Raw genomic sequence first — 21,272 nt, 5'->3', positions numbered from 1 at the left:
CTCACAGTAACTGTGAGACCATAAATGATTTTTTTAAACCACTAAGTTTATGTTAATATTGTTACAGAGAAATGAGTAACATCTTCCTTCTTATACCATTCAGGTTGCTCACATAGCATAAGAGGTGAACTTAAGTATTCTAAACACCAGAACACTACTGGCAATATGAAACACACCAGAATCAGTCACACACTCACACTCTTTTATAAGATGCAAGCTCAGTTTGTTGCCAATATTGTCAGAAGGGCCAGGCTGGTTGACTGACTAACATATCAAACACTAAGATCAGTTGCTTATTCTTAGAGAGGAAGCAGCTTCCATTTCCTGACTAAATTCTCAGAATGAGCCATAAGGCCTATTAAGTAGGAATAGAAAATCCCAAGAGTCAAGGGTCACCACAGAGGCTGGTAGAGAGGACAAGCTTAAGGTGTAGAAGAAATCTCATTCCCACTTACTCAGAGAAAGTAAAAAAAAGTACCTCCTAGTAAAATACAGCTGTTGTCTTTCAGATCTAAAATCCACCTTTTTTTTTCAGCTTTATTGAGGAATAATTCACAATACAGTGTGTCCCCAAAAATGATACACACACTTTGAATAATTATAAAGGCAGTGTTTATTAAAATACATTTCCTTTTCGCCAAAACCTATTTGGCTCAGTGGATAGAGCGTTGGCCTGTGGACTGAGGGGTCCCGGGTTCGATTCCGGTCGAGGGCATGTACCTTGGTTGCGGGCACGTCCCCAGTTGGGGGTGTGCAGGAGGCAGCAGATCGATGTTTCTCTCTCATCGATGTTTCTGGCTCTCTGTCTCTCTCCCTTCTTCTCTGTAAAAAATCAATAAAATATATTTTAAAAAAATATATTATTTGTAAAAAAAAAAAAAATACATTTCCTTTTCAAAATTGATCTATCAGCTGTTAAAGTGTGATTACATTTTTGAGGGGACACCCTGTATTTCACAAGGAGTGGAAGTGATATATTAGCATAATTTTATTCAGATCATGAATTTAACTAAAAACAAACAATTAGCAAGACTTATTTTTTTATTTTTCAACAGTGAGATGTAGAAAAAGAACTCTATGACGGCACTGTATTTATTTAATGCTCACACTTAAAAGAATAAAGTCAGTTACTTGTAAAACACAAAATATGTGACAAAATATATGCTTAGAATAGTGTACTTTTCTTCTTTGTAAAAGGAGATTCACTACATTATTTAATGTCATTTTTCTATGCATAAGAAAAGTGAATCAATAACCTAGTTCCAAATGGACAGCTAATAAAATTAACTTTCATTGCATATTTAACAGATATTTTAATTTCCTTTAATTACACACAATAAAAAGGCCTTTTTGCACATCATTAATAGTTAAGAAGTACTTTCATTGACAAAATTTATGGTTGTCTGAGAAAATGCATTACTAAAAGCATAATCACAGTTCCAAAATTGCAGGGAATAAAAGCAAAATAATTGGAAAGAATGCACATTTACCCTAAATAAAGCTTGAGGACATTAACAGAAATGAGTGTGCAAAGCATAACTTGATCTACATTCCCACTGTGCCTCAAGGTATCTCTCTGAATGCCCTGTTTGTGAACATCTGGGTCAGTCCTATGGCTGGAACAACAATGCCCTAAATAGGGCATGAGAGTAAATGAAATGCACAGTAATGTAAACCAATATATCTCCCAGATACAATGAGGCACTAAAGGTAACAATGTTTAAAATCAGCATACAGAGGCCAAAAATAAAAAAAAAAACAAAAATATTTCTAAGGTTTTCCAGAAAAGAAAAAAAAAAACCCAGACAGAATAAATGAAGGATAACCCATAGATATCTATTCTTGCCTCAGTGAAGGGCAAGAGTCACATACTGGTCCCTCACCTGCTACTTCTAGTTACTAGTAATAACCTGGTGAACAAAAATGAACATCCAGCCCACAGTACAAAACAAGTAGAGTATCTGGCCTCATCATAAAATGGTTGTTCTACCATATTTGCTGGAATCCCTTTAAGAGGCCTCTGAACCTCTGGGTTTTTTAAACCTGTGTGATGATTGACTTAGTCATTGGTTTCTGCTACTAAGGCATACACTAACACATGTGGCCATAGGTCTCATATCCTATATAATAAGAGGCTAATATGCAAATCAACCAAATGGCAGAACAACTGGTTGATGTACACTGACCACCAGAGGGCAGATGCTCAATGCAGGAGTGCCCCCTGGTGCTCAGTGCACTCCCACAAGGGGAGCACTGCTCAGCCAGAAGCCAGGCTCATAACTGGAAAGCACAGCAACGGTAGCGGGAGCCTCTCCAGCCTCTGTGGCAGCACTAAGGACCCCTCAGGGAATGTCCGACTGATGGCTTAGGCCCGCTCCCACTGGGGGACAGGCCTAAGCCGTCAGTCAGACATCCCCCAAGGGCTCCCAGACTGCGAGAAAGTGCAAACTGGGCTGAGGGACCCCCCCCCCCAAGTGCACAAATTTCGTGCCCTGGGCCTCTAGTTATATTACAGCATTCTACAGACTTTTTCTGTAAAGTGTCACATAGTAAATATTATAGGCTTTTAGGACCACATAATCTCTGCTAGAACTGCCCAACATCATGGCATGAAAGCAGCCTTAGAGAATGTTTAAATTAATGGGCATGGCTATGGTCCAGCAAAACTTTATTTACAAAGAGCAAGCTACAGGCTAGATTTGGACCACAGCCCATAGTTTGCCAACCCCCAACAGGGAATCTCAGAGGATCCTACACCTCAAATCTTTTCAAGTCGAATAAGTAGTTGAAAAAGATGCCTTTGGTAAAGAAGAAAAGAAACCTAATAATTTGCATTCTTTCTTGAAATTGCCAAAAGCACAAACAAGCTACACAGCAGACCCAGGGAATCTGTGTGACTCCCTGAATGAACAAAGACATTATGGTAGATGACGAGTGAAGATGGCCAGTAATTTTAACCAAAAACAGTTATTCAAAATCATCAGACCCATAGAAATTCTATCTGACCTAAAAATGTTATACTTTTTCTGCAAGTAGTTCATAATACGTACGCCTTCTCTCTCCTACTTTTCTACTCCTTCTATTGCTTACCTTGTGTAAAAATAGACTTTAAACAGCACTTGAGAGTAGTAATAGCTTCCTAATTAGTCTCCCTGCTTCCAGGAATGAATTATCAAAAACACAATTCTGTTCTGCTTAAAATAAGTTGCCAGTTCAGCAATGGTTAAGCCTGTGGACTCTAGGGTCAAAGAGAACTCAGTGGGAGTCTAGACTCCACCACTTATTAGCTGTGTGACCCTGGGCAAGTGACTTAATCTCTCCGAGTGTTACTTCCTTATCTACAAAACGGTTATAAAATAGTAAAAAAAAAAAAAATCAGTTGTGGTGAGGAGTAAATAAGGGAATTCATGTAAATTGCTTATCAAAATACCTGTACATTACTATCATTCAATAAATGTACATTATAATTATGGTGACTGTGGGGGTTTTAAAACACATCTGCAAATTCTGTGACACTCCTATTGAGAGGGAGAATCTATGTGCCCTCGCATTGATTCTGGATTAGCTTGTACTCATGAGAATAAAGCAGAGGTGACAGTGTCTGATTTGAGACTAAGTCAGAAGAGGCCATTCAGCTCCTGAGTCTCTTGAGAAGCACATTCTTGGGCCACGTAGGAAATCCTAGTACCCTAACATTGTCATGTTGGAGACACCACATGTAAGCATTCTAATCAACAGCTTACTAGTAGCTGAGCACAGCTGCCAACATCTGCTGCGGGCCGTGTGGGTAAGCCATCTTGGTCAACCAACTCAGTTGAGCTTTCAAATGACCACAGCCACAGCCAACACCTAAATGCAACTAACTGACCCACAGTGATTCCATCCTACATATATGAATTTCAAAAACAAACTAAGTCAAATGACATAAAGATAGAAGTCACAATAACAGTTGTCTTTTGAGGATTGCCGAGTAACTAAGAAATGGCATAAGGCAGCTTTCTTGGATGTTAGAAATGTTTTCTATCTTGATCTAGATTCACTGAGCTGTATACAAGATTTAGATACTTCACTATATGCTATGCCTCATTAAAAATTGTTTAAATGTCCTGCAAAAGTTTACTATTCTAATGGCACAGATATAATACTGAGAGCAAAACTACCACAACCTACATAAGAGCAAGAAAACATTGCCATTGGCCCTCCTTTCACCTCTAGGTATATTAAATGCCATGACAGCTGAAATCCAGGTGTGCAGGAAACAGCACCAGATAATGACTGCTTTCGGGCCAACTTCAACCGGATACGCAAAATATCTAGACCACTTACCTCTGGGGTTCTCAACCTTCTGGCCCTTTAAATACAGTTCTTCATGTTGTGACCCAACCATAAAATTATTTTCGTTGCTACTTCATCACTGTAATGTTGCTACTGTTATGAAAGCTGACTTACCTTAAGCTGAAAGTCAATAAGCCTGTAAGAATAATACTTTTGTCATTTATGTTGTTGCCTTATCAAATTTATGTGAAATAGTTATAGACTTAGATTTTTTAAACATACATAAAAAAAACAATTATCCTTTAGTTATCTGTTTGAAACTCACCCATTTAAAGTCAATCCCCTGGAGTTATATAAAAGAATACAGCCATGTGAACTATATTTGGCCCATCCATATAGTTAGATTAGATGAGTGATATAATGAGATCAATGTTTTAGGTTCCACCCTTACAGGAGCCAATTCGATGCAGAAAACTAAGGCCCTCTGACGTGGGCATAGCAATGCCACTCGTTACCTGATAGTTTCTGTTACAAAATCTAAAGAGAGAAGAAGAGAGCTAGTACAGGTAGTCCAAATTGCATAACCACTAAAAGCATATGATTTCAATCATACTGGATTATTACCACACTTATTATTAACTAGAGGCCCGGTGCACAAAAATTTGTGCACTCAGGGGGAAGGGGGGTCCCTCAGCCTGGCCTGTGCCCTCTCGCAGTCTGGGACCCCTCAGGAGATAACGACCTGCTGGCTTAGGCCTGCTCCGGGGTGGCAGAGGGCAGGCCCAATCCCTAGGTGCAGCCCCTGGTCGGGCTCAGAGCAGGGCCGATTGGGGAGTTGGGGCGCCGCACCCTGTCATGCACAGAGCAGGGTCGATGGGGAGGTTGCAGCGCCACCCCCTGTCACGCACAGAACAGGGCCAATCTGGGGGTTGGGGCACTGCCCCCTGTCACTCACAGAGCAGGACCCATCAGGGGGGTTGGGGCTCTGTACCTTGTCACGCACAGAGCAGGGCCAATCAGGGGGTTGGGGCGCCTCCCTCTATCACCCACAGAACAGGGCCGATCAGGGGGTTGGGGCACCGCCACTCTCACACTCAGGGCAGGGCCGATAGGGAGGTTATGGCTCTACCCCGTCACACACAGAGCAGGGCCCGTGGCGGGGGGCGGGGCGGTGGGTTGGGGCGCCGCACCCTGTCACACACAGAGCAGGGCCGATCAGGGGGTTGTGGCCCCGCCCCCTGTCACACACAGAGCCACAGGGTGATCAGGGGGTTTGGGCGCTGCCCCCTGTCACGCTGATCCTGGTGCCGGGAGGCATATTACCCTTTTACTATATAGGGTAGAGGCCTGGTGCACGGGTGGGTGCCGGCTGGTTTGCCCTGAAGGGTGTCCTGGATCAGGGTGGGGGTCCCCACTGGGGTGCCTGGCCAGCCTGGGTGAGGGGATGATGGCTTTTGCAGCTGGTCACACATCCTTCAGGGTGGGGGTCCCCACTGGGGTGCCTGACCAGCCTGGGTGAGGGGAGGATAGCTGTTTTCAGCTGGTCACACACCCTTCAGGGTGGGGGTTCCCACTGGGGTGCCTGGCCAGTCTGGGTGAGGAGCTGAGGGCTGTTTTCAGGCTGGGGGTGACTGAAGCTCCCAACCACTCCTTTTTTTTTTTTTTTTAAATTCTGGGCCAGCCTTAGCTTTGAGGCTTGGCTCCAGCTCTTAGGCCTCTGCTGCTGAAAGTAGGTTTCTGGCCTTTGCTTAACAATGTTGCGATCCTGCTGGCTGAAGCCCGGCGGACTCAAACAGGTTTCTGGGGTTTTGTTTAGCTTCTATATTTGTTACATAGTTGCTTAGAGTTGCAGCTCAGAGGCCTGCAGCGGCAGGCGGGGAATGTTGGGGTCCTCCATCACTGAAGCAAGCAAGCCTCATGTTAGTTTCAAGCTGCCTGGCTGCCGGCCGCCATCTTGGCTGGCAGTTAATTTGAAAATTGCCCTGATTAGCCAATGGGAAGGGTAGCGGTCGTACGCCAATTACCATGTTTCTCTTTTATTAGATAGGATACCACTAAAAAATGTAATAACTCTCCCTGGTTCCACGTGATAAAATCAGCAGGATACCATGTAGAAAGTAAAATCAGGAGAGTTATTAAAATGCAGGAGTGTTATTGGTAAGGAGCTCTCCACAACCCTACCTGTTGCTGGTAGAAGTGGGGTTCTTGCAATGTCATAAGAAAAGGAATTTTCTGAGACTCGCACGGGAGGATGAGATACTGTAGAAAGCTTTATTTCTGTGGAATCAAACTCTGAGTTTCTGAGGTCCCATTTCCCTCTGTCCCACCAAGGAAAAAGTTCCATTTTGCTTTCAGCAGAGCTAGGATTAAAGCCATTGCCCAGAGTTCCCGTTCCATGACTGCAGTCTAATCCAGCATCAGGCTAGGTTAGTTTGTGTTCTCAGCTGCAGTCCATCAGTCCATTGGGTGTGGGGTCCACAGGGCCACATGGCTGTGGAGGGAACATGGGCAGGAGCAAAGCCAGAGGGACAAGAGAGCTAAGAGCCAAGAGAGCAAACTCCTTTGTCTGGGGATTATGTATCCCAAATTTTCACAGGTTTGCAGTGGCTCCACCCACTCTGGCCAATAATCTCTGTTCCAGGTTAAACTGACAGGAATCTTCCCAACATCGCCCCAACTTTACTGTGCATACGTCCATCTCCCCTTTGTTGTACCCTTTCCCCTATTGATCTGTGGGGAATGGGCCAGTGGTTCCCTAGGGAGTGTACACTTACAGCTTCCTGGTGAAGCTGCCCAGATGGCCATGCTTACACTGTCTGCTCTACCTTTTGCTCCTTTCCTATTATTAATAACTAGTTAATTGCAACACTAACAGAAGGAGCCCTGGCCAGATAGCTCATTGCACCATCCTGATACGCCTGAGAGTTTGATCCCAAGTCAGGACACATACAAGAATCAACCAATGAATGCATGAATTAGTGGAAAAATAAAACAATGTTTCTCTCTCTCTCTCTCTCTCTCTCGTCAAATCAATCAATCAATTGATCAATTAATAAAATGTAGAAGGAAAAGGCTAGCAGAGAAATTGGCCAACTTGATAAACTCAAGAACTTTGTCTCAATAAAGACTTCTCATATTTTCTTTTTATATTTTATATCAGATGGTATTCTTCTGCCTGCCCACACTCCAGCAATCTGCATTAGTAGATATTCCCAAATCTACCTGAGAGGCCTCTTATGGAGATTAAATGAGATAGTGTAGTAAAATAAAAGAAACCAAAAAAAATTATTCACTTAAAGTTCAGTAATTACCCTAAAGTTATAATATGATTAGTGACAAACTTAATTGAAATCTAAATGTTCTAATACTATTAGATTTGTCCCAAAAAGTTTAATAATTCCTTGCAAAGGGGACTACTTAGTCATAACTGGTTTGGCCCTCTGACTGAAGGGTCCTCCTGGGTTCAATTTCAGTTGTAGCACATGCAGGAGGCAACCAATCAATGTCTCTCTCATATCAATGTCTTTCTCTGTCTCTCCCCCTCCCTTCACTCTCTCTAAGAATCAATGGAAAAATATCTTTGGGTAAGGATCAACAAAAATAGGGGGCGGGGGGAGTAGGCACTACTTAGAATAAAAATTGAGAAGATTGATCCATAATACAACTTACTTAATGCAACCAACTTGCAATGAGAAATATACTGAGAAATTCAAGATTGACTTGCAAATGGTTCAAGTTCCACACTAACAATTGAAATAGCTTGTAAGAAAAAGAATATTCACACATAATACAAAGCAAAGATTGAGGTGAATCATGAGAAAATACAGATAAAGTGGAACCAGAGCTTGAAGAATAACTTCCAGCTGAGATAAGGAAAGACATCATCCAGGAAGGAGCATTTGGGTTAGGCTTTAAAGACAGCCTTAGAATATGTAGTGTTACAGTAGGCGTCATTTCAAAAAAGACAACAGCATATGCCTTCATCGCTGCAATGAATTATGTGCAATTATTTATTTAACATCTCTCTTCCTGACTAGACTTCTGAGAGAGTTGAGACTATCACTTTTCAACTGTCTCTCCAGTACCTAGCAGGATATCTGTTACATAGTAAACAGTCAGTAAATATTTATTAAATATATGAATAACAAACAGAGGCAGGAAAGTAACGATTCGCCTAGAAAATAAAGAAGGGGACATAAAGATTATTTAGGACAAAATCACAGAATATCTTGAAATTCAAACAGAGGAATTTTTACTTTATTTGGTTGGTAACAAGGAGTCACTGAATTTTTTCAGGAGTGCAGTGACATAAATAGGACTGTGCTTAGAAAATATATCTCAAAGCAATACACGCAGTAGATTACCAAAAGAGAAACAATGAAGACAATCAGGAGATCATTATTGGAGTCCAGATCAAAGATAACAAGAACCTGAGCTAGAATAAAAACAGTGGAATGAAAAGTTTAAAAAAAAAATAACCATGGGAATATTACACAGATAATATCAATAGTGCAATCGGTCATCCATTCAAACAGCATGTTTTAAGCATCTACTGTGTGTCTACCAGACACTGTGCTAGGGGCTGGAGACAGAAAAAATAAATAAGCCATAGTCCTTTACCTCGAAAAGCTGAGTCATCCCAGTAGGGAAAACTGATTGAAGACAGGATGACTAAAGAAAGAGAGAAGTCAAAGACTCTTACGTTTTGAGTCTAGATGACTAAGCAAATGACAATACCATTCAGAGAATAAACGATATCAGAAGAAAGTGGAAAGGGAAAAGGATATGACAGTGTGACATGTTGGCTTTGTGTAAAATAACCAAGGGAACCCATTCAGATGGCAGTTGCAAATTCAAGACTGGAGAACAGAACAGAGGTAAGGTCTTATGATTTGGAAAGCCTGGCATACCTATGAGAGCTGAAGTTGAGAGCTGGAAAAAATAAGAAAGGATTAAAAATGGCTGCAGAGTAAGTGGATGCTGCAGGGACATGCTTCCAGGGCCAAACTGGAATTACAACTAAAATACAGAAAAACTTCCTGAATAATCAATAGAAGACTCGCTGGAAAGAACCCTGATAACTGAGGACTAAAAGTGGAGACTGCATAGAGACTGGTAAGAGGGGCGGAGGCGCAAAAGGGCTGGCTAGGCACCCACAGACAGAAGCTGAAGTTCCGGGCACCACCCACAGCAGCTGTGAGGGGTTCCCACTGAGAACTCGGGAATCTAACCCCCCAGCTGGGCCCCCCTGCAGAGGGCACCAGAACTGAGAAGGGTACCCACATAACATCTGGCTGTGAAAAGCAGCAGAGTTGCTGTTGGCCAGGGAGAGAAAAGCTGGAAATTCGGGCACCCTCTTAAAGGGCTAATGCACAAAATTCCTTGTCAAGCCACCCACCTTGTGCTCCCGCAAAGGGAGGGCAGGTTGAACTAGAGCTAAGTGAGCAGAAGCCAGGATCAGGAGCTCTGGGGGTAGAATTCAGAAGGCAGACACCCTGGTTTCCTGTGCTGAGACATTTCTTCACACTGGGGAGGCCATCTTCCTCAGGCAAGAATTAGCTAAAAAAGCAGCTTTGCCTGGAGTGGGGGGGGGGGGGGGGAGAAAGACAGCTGATCCACTCTATTGGAAAACACCTTGCCTCACTAGAGGAGTTGCTCAAGCCCATTGAGAGACTGGGAATAACAATTAGCCTCCAGGCAGAAGCAATGGCCCCAACCTGTTGAAAAGAACTCTTGCCACACCTGTGATTGCCTGAAGGAAATTCAAGACAAAAGCCTATCAGTTTGTAGACAGAGGCAGTCTCTGGAGGCTTTGAATCTTTGCCTGGTCAAACTAGTCAGAAACAGCATTTGACACTGTCCTAGACTAGCGATTGAGAGGCATAGCAGATCTACCTAATACATAGTCAGAAACCCAAACAGGCAGCCAAAAAGAAGAGGCAAAGAAACAACCCCCAAATGAAAGAACAAGCGAATTCTCCAGAAGTAGAGATAAATGAAATGAAGATAAGAAATTTATCTGATACAGAGTTCAGAAAAATGATGGTAAAGATGCTCAATAGCATGAAAAAAGATATAGTAACTATGAAAACAGAAATAAAGAATGACATAGCACAAATAAAGAACACATTGGAAGGATACACAGATTTAAAAAAGCTGAAGATCAAATCAATGAATTAGAAGACAGAGTTGAAAATATCACTCAATCAGAGATCAAAAAAGAAAAAAAAAAGAAAAACAGAAGGACAGCTTAAGGAGCTGTGGGGCAAAGTGAAACATAACAATATTCCAATAGGAGGCGTGCCAGAAGAGGCAGAAAGGAAGAAAGGGATAGAGGAAGTGTTTGAAGAAATAATGGCAGAAAATTTCCCTAACCTGGTAAAGGAAAAAGTCACACCAGTCAGGAGGCACAGAGAACCCCAAACAAGAAGAACCCAAATAGGCCCATTACCAGACACATCATAATTAAAATGCTAAAAAAATTAAAGGCAAAGAGAGAATCTTAAAGGCAGCAAGAAAAAAGCAAATTATTACCTACAAAGGAGCTCCCGTAAGGCTGACACCTGATTTCTCATCAGAAACTCTACAGGCCATAAAGGAATGGCATGAAGTACTCAAGGTAATGGAAAGCAAGGATCTAAAACAAAGATTACTATATCCAGCAAGGCTATCATTCAAAATAGACAGTCAAATGAAGAGCTTCCTGGACAAAAAAAGGTTAAAGGAGTACATCACCACCAAGCCAACATTATAAGAAATACTAAAGGGACTGCTGTAATGAGAAGAAATAGAGAGAGAAACCTAGCCATACAGAATTGAAATGGCAATAAATTAAGTACCTATCAATAATAACCTTAAATGTAAATGGATTAAATGCTCCAATAAAAAGGAATGGGGTAGATGAATGGATATGAAAACATGACCCAACTATATGTTGTCTACAAGAGATGACCTCAGACCAAAAGACACACACAGGATGAGAGTGAAGGGATGGGAAAAAATTTTCCATGCAAATGGAAAAGAAAAACAGATGAAGTACCAATACTCATATTGGACAAAAATAGACTTCAAAATGAAGAGCATCACAAGAGACAACAAAGGTCACTATATAATACTAATAGGATCAATACAACAAGAGAATATAACCCTGGTAAATATATATGCACCCAATATAGGAGCCTAAATATATTTTAAAAAAATTTCTAGAGGACTTTAAGGGAGAGATAGATAACATACAGTCATAGTAGGGGACTTTAACACCCTGCTGACTTCACTGGATAGATCTTTCCAACAAAAACTTAACCAGGAAACAGTGACTCTACAGGACACACTGGATCAGATGGATTTAATTGACATATACAAAACATTTCACCCCAAAGCTGCAAAATATACATTCTCCTCAAGTGCACATGGATCACTCACAAAGATAGACCACATATTAAGACACAAAACAAGTCTCTACAAGTTCAAGAAGACTGAATGAAACTAAGAGCTGGTTCTTTGAAAGGATAAACAAAATTGATGAACCATTAGCCAGACTCATCAAGAAACGAAGAGAGAGGACCCAAATAAATAAAATCAGAAACAAAAGCAGAGAAGTAACCACTGACACCACAGAAATACAAAGGATTGTAAGGAAATACTATGAACAACTATATGCCAACAAGCTGGACAATGTGGATGAAATGGACAAATTCCTAGAAAAACACAATCTCCCAAAACTGAATCATGAAGAATCAGAAAACCTGAATAGGCCAATAACAACTGAGGAAATTGAAACAGTAATCAAAAAACTCCCGGCAAACACAAGCCTGGGTCCAGACAGCTTCACAGGGGAGTTTTACCAAACTTTCAAAGAACTTACACCTATACTCCTCAAACTATTCCAAAAAATCCAAGAGGAAGGAGCACTTCCAAGCTCTTTTTAGGAGCACTTCCAAGCCAGCATTACCCTAATACTACAAAGAAAGAGAACTATAGGCCAATATCCCTGATGAACATAGATGCTAAAAATCCTCAACAAAATATTAGCAAATAGCATCCAGCAATGTATTAAAAAGGCAATACACCATGATCAAGTGGGACTTATTCCAGGGAAGCAAGGCTGGTACAATATTGGCAAATCAATAAACGTGGCACATCACATAAACAAATTGAGAAACAAAAATTACATGATCATATCAATAGACACAGAAAAAGCATCCAACAACCAATTTTTATAAAAACTCTCAGCAAAGTGGGAATAGAGGGAGCATATCTCAATATGAAAAAGGTCATATATGGCAAACCTACAGCGAACATCATAGTCAATGGTCAAAAACTAAAACCATTTCCCCTAAGAACAGAAACAAGACAGGGATGCCCACTTTCACCACTCTTACTCAACATAGTACTGGAAGTCCTAGCCACAGTGATCAGACAAGAAGAAGAAATAAAAGGCATCCAAATTGGAAAGGAGGAAGTAAAACTCTCATTATTCGCAGATGACATGATATTGTACAGAGAAAATCCTAAAGACTCCACCAAAAATCTCCTGGATTTAATAAATTAATTTGGCAATGTATCAGGATACAAAATCAACACCCAAAAATCGATGGTTTTTTTAAACACCAATAACGAATACTCAGAAAGAGAAACTAAACAAGCAATCCCATTTACCATTACAACAAAAAAAGTAAAATACTTAGGAAAAAACGTAACCAAGGAGGCAAAAGACCTATATTCGGAAAAATACAGGACGTTGAAAAAAAATGAAGAAGATATAAACAAGTGGAAGAATATGTTCTTCCATGTTCATGGATCGGTAGAATCAACATCATTAAAATGTCCATACTACCCAAGGCAATCTATAGATTCAGTGCAATCCCTATTAAAATATCAATGGCATATTTCACGGATCCAGAACAAATACTCCAAAAACTTATATGGAACTGAAAAAGACCCCGAATAGCCACAGCAATTTTGAGAAAGAAGAACAAAGTTGGAGAAATCACAATACCAGATTTCAAGTTATACTACAAAGCCACCGTAATCAAAACAGCCTGGTACTGGCACAAGAACAGGCATATAGATCAATGGAACAGAACAGAGAACGCAGAAATTGACCCAGGACATTATGCTCAATTAATATTTGACAAAGAAGGCAAGAGCATACAATGGAGTCAAGACTGGTGTTGGGAAAATTGGACAGATACATGCAAAAAAATGAAACTAGACCATCAACTTAAACCATATACAAGAATAAACTCAAACTAGATAAAGGACTTAAATGTAAGTCATGAAACCATAAAAATCCTAGTAGAAACCATAGGCAGCAAAATCTCAGACATCTCTCGTAGCAATATCTTTACGGATACATCTCCTAGGGCAAAGAAAACTAAGGAGAAAATAAACAAATGGAACAACATCAAAATAAAAAGCTTCTGCACAGCAAAAGAAACTATCAACAAAATGAAAAGAGAGCCCACTGTATGAGAGAACATATTTGGCAATGATTCATCTGATAAATGGTTAATATCCAAAATATATAAGGAACTCATACAACTTAACAGAAGGAAGACAAACAATCCAATTAAAAAATGGGCATAGGACCTAAATAGACACTTCTCCAAAGAGGACATACAGATGGCCAAGAGACATATGAAAAAATGCTCAAAGTCACTGATCATCAGAGAGATGCAAATCAAAACAACAATGAAGTAACATCTCACACCTGTCAGAATGGCTACCATCAACAAATGACAAGTGCTGGTGAGGATGTGGAGAAAAGGGAACCTTAGTACACTGCTGGTCGGAACGCAGACTGGTGTAGCCATTTTGGAAAACAGTATGGAGTTTTCTGAAAAAGTTAAATATGGAACTGCCATTTGACCCAGAGATCCCGCTTCTAGGAATATATCCTAAGAAACCAGAAATACAAATCAGAAATAATGTATGCACCCCTATGTTCATAGCAGCACTATTTACAATAGCTAAGATCTGGAAACAGCCCAAGTACCCATCAGTAGATGAATGGATTAAAATGTTGTGGTACATTTATACCATGGAATACTATGCAGTAATAAAAAAAAAAAGAAGAAGAAGAAGAAGAAGAAGAATCTCTTACCCTTTGAGACAGCATGGAGGGACCTGGAGAGTATCATGCTAAGTGAGATAAGTCAGTCAGAGAAAGACAAGTATCACATGATCTCATTCATATGTGGAATCTAAGTAACAGAATAAAGTGATGATCAGAATGGATCCAAAGACTGGAAGTATGGAACAGAGTGCGGAATCTAGGAGGGAAGGCGGGGGAGGGTGGGTGGGTGGGAGGTAATCAACCAAGGACCTTGTATGCATATATGCATGGCCCATGGAGACAGACAATGGGGTGGTGAGGTCCTGGGGTGGGCGCAGTCTGGAGGGGGTCAATGGGGGGGGAGATATATGTAATGCTTTCAACAATAAAGAATTATAAAATAAAATAAAAGATAAGAGTGGTATAGGTATAACCTTGGAGACTATCCACATTTAAAGAAATATAGAGGGGGGGGGGAGAGACAAAGATTGATCAGAAAATCACCAAAGAGAAACAATACAGAAGAGAGCAGAGAGGCAGAAGGATCAAAGCAAAGAAGTGTTTCCAGAGGCATGGACCACCAACAGCATTAGTCTGATTCAGGAATGGGCACAGAACCCAAGTTGGTCCTATCAGAATAAAACCTAGGACTTTCATTTAATGAAAAAAGAGACATTTCTAAATGTGATGGACTGCATTTGTTGCCCCAATTTTCTATCTTTCCCTCCATCAATGACTATCAGTACTAGAGGCCCGGTGCACAAAATCTGTGCACTCAGGGTGGTCCCTCAGCCAGGCCTGCACCCTCTTGCAGTCTGGGAACCCTTGGAGGATGTCTAACTGATGGCTTAGGCCTGCTCCCCATAGGGCCTAAGCCGGCAGTCAGACATCCTTAGCACTGCTGCAGAGGCAGAAGGGGCTCCCACCACCACTGCTGCACTCGCGAGCTGTTAGCCTGGCTTCTGGATGAGCAGCACTCCCCCTGTGGGAGCGCAGTGACCACCAGGGGGCAGCTCCTGCGTTGAGCATATGCTCCCTGGTGGTCAGTTCATGTCATAGCAAGTGGTTGAGCGGCCTTAGCATATCATTAGCATATTATGCTTTGACTGGTTGAACAAACAACTGGACACTTAGCATATTAGGCTTTTATTATATAGGATGTAACTTTGTAGTTCCTCCTCCTAATAGGATTGAGTATATGTTAGTCAACTTGAGCTACCATAACAAACACCATAGACTGAGTGGCTTAAACAAAGAAGTTTATTTTCTCAGTTCTGGAGGCTGAAAGTCGAAGATCAGGGTGCCAGCATTACTGGGTCCTGGTGGGAGCTCTCTTTCTGGCTTGCAGATGTCCACCTTCACATTGTATCCTCACATAGCAGAGAGAGAGAGGGGGATGAAAGAGGGTCCTCAGATACCTCTTCTTATAAGAGCACTAATCACTAATCCCATCATGAGGGTCCTACCTTCATGGGCTCATCTAAACCTAATTATCTCCAAAAAGGATCCCGCCTCCAAATACCATCACATGGAGGGGGGTGGGGGTAGAACTTCAACATTTGAACGGGAGGTTTGGGGGGGGGCCACAATTGAGTCCATAGCAGTGTACCTCCTCCAACTCTTTGGTTCGTGGTTTGGCCATGTGACGCTCTGGCTAATACATGAGATGGAGGTGACAGTGTATGCAAGTTCCAAGGCCGGGCCTTAAAAGGCACTGATGTTTCCACTTTCCCTCCTGTGTCTCTGTCACGGCCATGAGAAGAGCATGCTATGGCTAGACCTCTCCACCAGGGAGGACAGAAATACAAGGAGGACAGAAGTACTACCAGCCAGCCAACCCATGCTGTAACCACCTGCAATGAGAAGCACAACCACCTAGCCACCAAGTCGAAACCGCCCTGCAGAACCCAGCAGATGCATGAATGACAATAGATGATTATTTTTTTGTCACTGAGTTTGGAGGCAATTTGTTAGAAAGCATTATTGTGGAAAACAGGTAACCGATGTAACACCCATACAATATCTACAGGCCAAAGAACATATCCAGCTCTTTAGAAAGAGCCGTATGCTAACAAAGATGTCTAGGGAAATTAAGTTGGGCTGCCCCAACTGTTTTCTTCAAATCCCTGTGTCTTTATTCACCTCTTCTGGTTCCTTGCAATAGCTACTGAATTCAATTCCAATACTGGTCAGCAAGATTTGTGAAGAAAACAGAGGAGACCGAAGGAAGTGGCGGGGAGGGGTATCATACAGTGCTATAAAAAATACAATCATTTCAAGAGAGAAAATCAAAATGAAGTACAATACAAAACATCAAAGAAAATGAGAATGGAGAAATACTTGGTTTGATAAGGAAGAGGTTGCTAGTTCATCAGAGAGTCATTTTTGGACACTAGAGAGACAGAAGCACGGAATTCAGAAAAGAGTAAGTTGCATGTAAACAGTGAGTTTAGATAATTTTGTTTGAAAGCTTAACAATGCAAAGAAGAAATAGGGCAACAACTAGTGGGGCAGGAAATGGAACTCATTTCTTAACAAGAAAGACCTATGTTGTATTAGTTTTCTATTGCTATGTAACAAATTACCACAAACCTATTATCTCCATTTTGTAGGTCAGGGCTCCTCGTGGGTTTAGCTGAGTTCTCTGCGTGGAGTCTCACAAGGACAAAATCCTGGGCTCTTATCTGGAGGCACTGGGGAAGGATCCACTTTCTTGCTAATTTGAGTTGCAGGCAGAATTCAGTTCTCTGCAGCTACAGAAGTGAGGGCCCATGTCCATGTTGGCTATTGGCTGGAGGTTGCTCTCCAGTCCTAGTGGTTGCTCTCCCATTCTCCCAGGTATCTCCCTGTGTCCTCATGCCAGCCACAACATGGTGGATCCTTCTCATGTTTTGACTCTCTGGCTTTCCCTTCTACTACTAGCTGGACAAAACTCTGCTTCTAAAGGGCCCATCTGACTATATTAGGCCTATCTAGATAATCTTCCTATATTAAAGTCAATTGATGAGTAACTTTAATTGTATCTCAAACCCCCTTTTGTTATGTAACCTAACATAATCAAGAGGGAAATATCATCATATTCACAGTCCTAGGGATTATGGTAGAAAATCTTTGGGGGGGGCATTTTAGGATTGTGCCTTTCACATATACATATCTAAAGTTAGAAAAGGATCCAAAAGCTAAAAGACCTTGAAGAAGATTTTCAGCATCAGAATCTTGTATCACACAAATTACCAATAATTAGGAAGGAAAGAAATCAAGGAAAAAGTACACCATCTTAGCCATAGCAAACAAGAAGGATGCCTTTTCTTGGAGACTAGAAGAAAAAAATGATAAAAGGAAAGAGGGGGGAAGCAAAAGACAGCAGTTATGCCAACTATTTATTTCATCAAAATCAGTATCATTTTAATTTAGATACAAGGAGACATATTCTCATATTCTGGGTCCTTTGAAAAAGTTCTTCCAGGTGGTTACGCCTCCCTTGAGTGACAACACCCAGTGTAGCCTTGCATATATTGGGAATTCAATTAAACACTGCTGACCATCTGATTGAGAATTCAGAGTCTGGAGTAGCTGACTCAAGACAAACATATGGCTTAGTTTCCCATCAAAGGAAAAATCAAGTTACTGTAGTCCCCTCTCCCACATTGCACCTCCTTCGCAATATGGGAGAAAACATAAGTGAACTAACAAAAATAGACCATGTAACAAAGATTAGGGAATAGACAAACTGTCGAATATAAAATTGCTATAATTTTGTGATAAAATCAGAATTCTTCAGCTGAAGATCAACACTGAAATAGTTCTTTCTTATTCACGGCAATCAAATCAATGCTTACTGAACACGGCTTCAGGATATCTAAGATGAGAAAGACAAAAGCTGAGCCCAGATCACTAAGGGTTGGGGAATAAATGAAGTACACAAATGATTATAATGTGAGGCTGTGTGAGGCTGAGTGACGACAGTGAAAAGTGAAGGAAAGAACTCAATATTAAATTACTTTTAACTCTATAAGAACCACATGAAGTATTTACAGACAAGAAAAACAAAAGGCTCAGATGGGTTAAAAACACTTTTTTCAGGTCATGTAGCAAGAATGTGCTAGGATAGAGATTCAAATTCAGGACTGACCGACCCAAAACTCAATCTCCCCCAAAGGAGGAATAAATCATTTCAGGTTGGCTAGTTGAGTAGGGGTTTAGAGGCTAGTGGAGAGAAACCTTAGAGGCAGTTATTTCAGGTAGAACTTGGAGAGAGATATACAATTTTGAAAAGCTGAGATGTTAAGGACGGAGAACAATTTCAGGGGAAACAGCATAAAGCAAGAAGAAATTCCCGTCAACATTTGGAGAATAGTAAGTAGTTCAGATCATCTACAGCACAAACTCTTTACAAATAAATATTAAATTGGACACACATTTTAGGGGCCAATATCGGGGGTAAGAGATTAGTGCATTAGTCCAGGCAAGAGTCTAAAGTAGGATCTCAGCAGTTATAAAGAAGAGGGACAGATGTGAGGGACAATGTGACATTACTCTACATTTAAGGAAGAAAGGAAGGGAAGTCCGAAAAATGAGCTTGAGTTAGGAAGGGAAAATTACCCTTGTCCCACCTCCCTTTGCCTTATAGTCAAAAGGTTAGCAAACTATGGCCTACGGGACAAACTCAGCACTTCATGTGTTTTTGTTGATAAATTTCTATTGGAACACAACCATGTCCAGTCATTCATGAATTGCCAATGACCGCTTTTACCCTATAACAGTAAAATAACATATGGTCCATGAAACCTAAAATATTTACTTTTTAGCCCTTAACAGAAAAAAAAATGTGGACATTTGCTCTAGTCCCACACCTTGTAAACCACTGTTCCAACTCTTTGAGTGGTTTGCTCTGGTTTAAATATAAAGCTTAAGATACAGAAAACAGACTAATGGATGCCAGAGGGCTGAAAGGTTGGAGGACTGGGTAAAAAAGGTGAAGGGATTGAGAAGTAAAGATTGGTAGTTACAGAATAGTTATATGGATGTAAAGTACAGCATAGGCAATATAGTCAATAATATTGTAATAACTATGTACCAGTATGGTGCCAGTTGGGTACTAGAAATATCAGGAGGAACACTTTGTAAAGTATATGATTGTCTAACCACTATGCTGTATACCTGAAACTAATACAAAATAACAGTGGATGTAAACAGTAAAATAAAAAAAGAAATTATAGCATAACACTAAAAAATAAATATGAAGCTTATATGAATATTTACTGTTTGATCAATTTCCAAGATTATCATTTTAATTTCTATTCTAGTAACTGAGAATTTGGCTCTCTTACACCACCAGCCTTCCTCCCCACTCCCCTGCTCCCCCGCCACAAACACACACACTTTTCTCTCCTGATATATAAATACATATTTAAATCAGCAGTCAGTGTTTAAAACATCATTACGACTACATAAATATTCTTCATCACAGAGCCAGGTGGGTATAGCAATCCTACAGTGCAAAGGACAACCCTTCCCCAACCCCAGCAAAGAATTATCTGGCCCCAAATGTCAACTGTCCCAGGGTTGAGAAACCCTGCTCAAAAGCTACTTTACTCTTGCCCAGTTGGCATGGCTCAGTAGGTGAACCAGGAGGTCATGGTTCGATTCCTGGTCAGGGCACATGCCCAGGTTGTAGGCTGGCTCCCCGGTGTGGGGCGTACAGGAGGCAGATGATCAATGATTCTCTCTCATCATTGATGTGTCTCTCTCTCTCTTCCTCCCCCTTCCTCTCTGAAATAAATAAATATGTATATATGTATACTAATATATATATATCTGCATTATTAACCGGTATACCTAATTTAATTTTCTTTTAATAACTGCATAATCTCCTGATTTTTTTAATATAGTTTATTAATTTTTTACAGAGAGGAAGGGAGAGGGATAGAGAGTTAGAAACATCAATGAGAGAGAAACATCAATCAGCTGTCTCCTGCACACTCCCCACTGGGGATGTGCCTGCAACCAAGGTACATGCCCTTGACCAGAATCAAACCTGGGACCCTTGTGTCCGCAGGCTGACGCTCTATCCACTGAGCCAAACCGGTTAGGGCTATATAATTGTTTTTAAAAGCTACTTCACTCTTATTCTAAGACCTAAAAATAGCTCAACAATCAAGCAAAATCTGCTTTAGGCTCAAGATCGCTCCCTGACCTGTGTTCCTAGGCCCTGTGTCTCCCCTGACCATTGAGACTTTGCCTTTTTGCCAGCAATGCTATGGTGTAGTGTTCCTCCTGACTTCTAACACACAAGACACGGTTGCCTCCCATCCAGTTCCAAAACTTAATGACTTGTTTCTCATCATGGAAAATGGAGAGACTTTAATCCTTGGTTTTCTGAACTTGGATCTCTACAGTCTCGTCTCCAACCCAACCTAAAATTAATCACCTCCCTATGTCCCAGGTGACAATATGATTTGACACTGCACATCAGAGCAGCCTTTAAAAGGTCTTCTCCTGTCTAACTCTGGAGTCCTGGCATTTAATCTCTTCTTTCTGTAGTCACCTTAGGGGCTGCTGCCTGTCCCTAGAACAGCCACTTATAGGTTTTAAGAGCTCATTACATGGTCACTGAAGGAATACATGAGCCAATAACCCATAGGCTTGAGTTATAAAGAACATACATCTAGATTGAATGAATTCTGAGTTCTTTCATTCAGTCACTAAAATATTTATTAAAGTACTGTGTTAGGCATTGGAAGGTGAAGGAATAAAAACTAATTCATGATCCCTACCCTTAAATAGCTTAAAGCTTAATATATGTCAGATATGTAAATAAATAATTCATAGTTTGACTAATTATAATCAGATTATCCCTATTCTGTAGCTTAAAAAGAGAATAAAATCCTTTCTCAGAACTGACAGAAATAACAGTCTCAAAACAAAAGTATACAAAATG

At 40.9% G+C, this 21,272-nt stretch overlaps 1 protein-coding gene across 5 annotated transcripts in view; it reads right to left on the bottom strand.

The window, feature by feature from the left end:
- The window catches only part of ANKS1B (ankyrin repeat and sterile alpha motif domain containing 1B), an 827,013-nt gene that overhangs the window by 782,501 nt on the left and 23,240 nt on the right, over positions 1 to 21,272 (bottom strand). The gene's annotated exons all lie outside the window — the stretch shown is intronic.

The sequence above is a fragment of the Myotis daubentonii genome, chromosome 2 (genome assembly GCF_963259705.1).
Source record: "Myotis daubentonii chromosome 2, mMyoDau2.1, whole genome shotgun sequence".
In the NCBI taxonomy this organism is placed as follows: Eukaryota; Metazoa; Chordata; class Mammalia; order Chiroptera; family Vespertilionidae; genus Myotis; species Myotis daubentonii.
Note: the sequence above shows the minus strand (reverse complement) of the source record. Positions and strands in the feature narration are given on the sequence as shown.